We start from the raw sequence: 3,761 nt of genomic DNA, 5'->3' as shown, positions 1-3,761 counted from the left end.
TAGCAAAGGTTACACACTAACATTCCTTCCTCCAATCCCACCTGATTGCAAGGACGTGGCCGGCGCCGTTATTGACCCTGTATAAATAGAAGCACTGAATTATGCACACTGAAGAAGATTATGGCCAATCCCAGCCGAACTTCTAGTTGATTCTTTGTGCATTTTCACTGACTTCGGTCAATCACGGAATAGCAACCATTGATATGTGTAGTCAGTCTAAGCTAAGCTAAGCTAAGCTTAATAACCATGCGGATTGGATTACCGAACAGCCCAATATAAGCGTCAATTTAGTATAATATGTTAAGCATGTACTACACGCGATCGGACAACAGTCCAAACATTTGGTTGATAACACAGCGTAACAAAAAATGACATTCTTGCATGTCTCAAGGATCAACTAATGTGTCTCGAGTTGATTTGGGGTTGCTGAATTTGATGCCGTTCTCAGAAATGATCTAGCACGTCACAATTTTAGCTACAGTTCGCCAAAATTGTTAAAAACACTGATTTCGTTGAAATTTTAGGTATGATTTATCAAACTTTTTTGATCTAATCCACCAAGCATGCAAAATAGGACTTCAAATTTCATTTCAGATATAATTTTGGTGAAATTATAGGGTTGAATTTGGATTAAATCGATTTTTTCAACATGCTTTCAGTCCCCATAGAAAATTCTTCGCTTCTCGTATATGGCAATATACAATAATCTTTAGAAATAGAAATTCTCACAAATGTGTAGGTGACTGTCGTATACCAGCCAAATTTTAGGCATTGTGTACTTAGAGCTTTGGGAATTAATTCTTGTGCGCGCAAAAAATTGCCTTATTTTAAAACTTTGTTGCTATGCAATGTTGTGAGCTAGACATTCACAGTAATAAAATCACTCGAGATTAATAATCCGTTGTGAATAGCACGCTGCCAAGTAGGAACATACTCTATGTGTGGCCGATGAGGCCAACAACCTATTGGAAACGAGCCTAACACTTATTCTTTCACTTCTGTCATCCATCCGCTTTGATGTGTTGTGCATAATATCTTCAGTTTTGTTTTGGTTTATTTCTGTTTCGTTGAGATATATTATTTTGCATTTTATATGTTCTTATTGTAAATTTTGCATTTTATATGGTCTTATTGTAAAATTTTCATATTTTACCTTTTTCCAGGCATACAAAGGATTGAATGATGTACATATATTGTCAAAGATCTTACCTTAATCATGACAAGGAGGAATATTGCTAATAAACTTTTTATTTTGTAACACTTGAAGCTGTGAAAAATAAAGTCTATAAAACATTAACAATGCTGCGAGCTTCAATAGTTGTATTCAATAAAATTTTGTGTACTTGGGTGTATCAATGCTTTTCAAAACTCAGACCAAATAACTAAATACACATAATACAAATTTATTACAATCTTATGGGGACAATATGGCCAACTTCTAAGATCTGTACATCCATTATTTCCCTGAAATTTCTCTTGAAGTGTTTTATTTATTTTGGTTAATCTCCACCCTCGAATTTTTGTTCATCAAAAAGTTTTGCTGGGTTCCGTAGTAATTAGAAGTGGCCAACAGATTTAAATGATTTATTCTGCTCTTTTCAATTATTGAATTCTCAAACATTGAAAATTACGTATTTGTGGAGTTCTATAATAAAATCCATGCTATTCTTCTTCTTCTTTCTGGCGTTACGTCCCACTGGGACAGAGCCTGCTTCTCAGATTAGTGTTCTTATGAGCACTTCCACAGTTATTAACTGAGAGCTTTCTTTGCCGATTGTCCATTTTTGCATGTGTATATCGTGTGGCAGGTACGAAGATACTCTATGCCCTGGGAATCGAGAAAATTTCCTTTACGAAAAGATCCTCGACCAGCGGGATTCGAACCCACGAACCTCAGCATGGTCTTGCTGAATAGCTGCGCGTTTACCGCTACGGCTATCTGGGCCCCATGCTATGATTGTCTTAAATTTAATCAAACATGACTGGAGCTTGAAAAAAATCAACAACGAAGAAAAGCAATTATCTCTTATTGAGTTGATTTTCTGAGAATTCCTTGTCTATTTTATAGTTACATCGAACGATTAGTATTACAAAATCATGCGAAATATATGGATATTAAAAAAGATGACTTCATTACACATCTGGATTAGACTGGCTCAGCTCAGTATGGGAGAAAAATAAAGATGTATAATTCCATGGGGCACCCCGGGAGACTTCCTGAAAATTTCAGCTCATTTGGTCGTTCCATAAGCTGGCGCATTTTAATTGAAGTTAATATAGGATTTCCAGCTCAAACATATAGGAAACAGTACATAATCCACTGTTTGGTTCAGGAAAATTTTTGATCGCGTTCAATTGAATCCAGAATGTCAAAAACACTACTTGATACCAGAGCGACAATATTGTCAAAGGTTGTATCATGATTAAAATTGATTAAGTTGGTGTTTTAACTATCTGAAATAGATCTGCAATACAGCTCTGATTTCTTCAACATAGCATGATGGTTACCACTATGCGCATCATAGCCACCTATGACGCAGGGCGAGCTGCTGCGCAAGGCACATGCATATATGTGACTGTACGGAGAGTTCTTATCTGAGCCTAACTTTCAACAACTGAAGAGTAATGAAATTGGCATAAATCCAGATACATCCTTCTGCAATTATGTTCATAGGGATCAACTGTTGTATTTGTCATTCTGGGTATAATTGAACACGATAAATTAGTATACAAAACAAAACCCGTGCCAAAGGGGTCAATTTTCAATACATTTGAACGAATATCCCATACAAACTTCAATTGAATGCGCCAGCTAGTGGCTCTACCAAATGTGTTGAATTTTGAGAGCCCTTTACCCTAAGGCATATATCTAGGGGGGTGCTCCGTTGAGTTTTTTTTTAACTTATTTTTTTTTAGGGCCAGTCTAATCTGGATGGACAATGCGTAACATTTTTCAAAACGCGTCCATTATGAACTAATGAAATGGCAATGCTGCGGGCTTTTGGACACTTCGGTCGATTGACAAATGGTCGAAGGGTCATTTGGTCGAATAGCATTGGGGCTTACCCATTAACCACGAGGTTATTTTGTTTTGGGCCCCTCCCCACTCGTGGTCATTTGTCCATACAACATTTTAATTTTTTTTTTCGATCCCCTCCCTCCCCATATTAATGACCAAGTGGTTTATGGACGACACCTTAGAACATTGCGTCAAATGATATTTGTTTCAATGAAGTGTATTGTGATGATTGGTTGCAGAATGACCCTTCAAAATTCAAAGACAAATGTTTAACCGAACCGAATTTTTGCACGATGGATGAACATCAGAACTTTTTTCTCGAAATTCTAGTTGTAAGTTGTTGTTGTATTTATTATTCTTTAAACATTCCATCTTTCTTTTGGAAAAATGCCGTCCAATTTATTTTGTTATTATTCATTTAAAAGGATATCAAACTTCGTTGAATTTATTATGCTTTGAACAAATTCATCTGCTGCTGATCTTTACCCAGTGATAAACATTGTGAGTCCTTGGAACCTTAATTGATTTTCAATCTCAAAGCGCAGGAACTTGTTTAAGATTCAGGAATGCGGGAACCAGACTTGAAATGAACAAAGAAGTATTTGGTCAACTCGAATTGTCTGCACAATATGCACTTTTGTTCGTTGAATCTAGGGACCAATTTTGATGGCTATTGCATTTACGAAACGCTTATGACGAAGTGCATCTGAAGTGCCGTCTGTATGAGGGATCTGCACAAATT

At 36.5% G+C, this 3,761-nt stretch overlaps 1 long non-coding RNA gene across 1 annotated transcript; it reads left to right on the top strand.

Annotated features, from left to right (window-relative positions):
* The first annotated feature begins 1,008 nt into the window (after positions 1-1,008).
* Positions 1,009-1,297, top strand: LOC110681074. Its single transcript, XR_002503087.1, has 2 exons — positions 1,009-1,104; positions 1,164-1,297. It is a non-coding gene; the product is annotated as an uncharacterized LOC110681074 (long non-coding RNA).
* The last annotated feature ends 2,464 nt before the right edge of the window (positions 1,298-3,761 follow it).

Source organism: Aedes aegypti, unplaced genomic scaffold (genome assembly GCF_002204515.2).
Source record: "Aedes aegypti strain LVP_AGWG unplaced genomic scaffold, AaegL5.0 Primary Assembly AGWG_AaegL5_hic_scaff_343_PBJ_arrow, whole genome shotgun sequence".
Lineage (NCBI taxonomy): Eukaryota > Metazoa > Arthropoda > Insecta > Diptera > Culicidae > Aedes > Aedes aegypti.
This window is presented reverse-complemented; position numbering and strand designations above follow the sequence as displayed.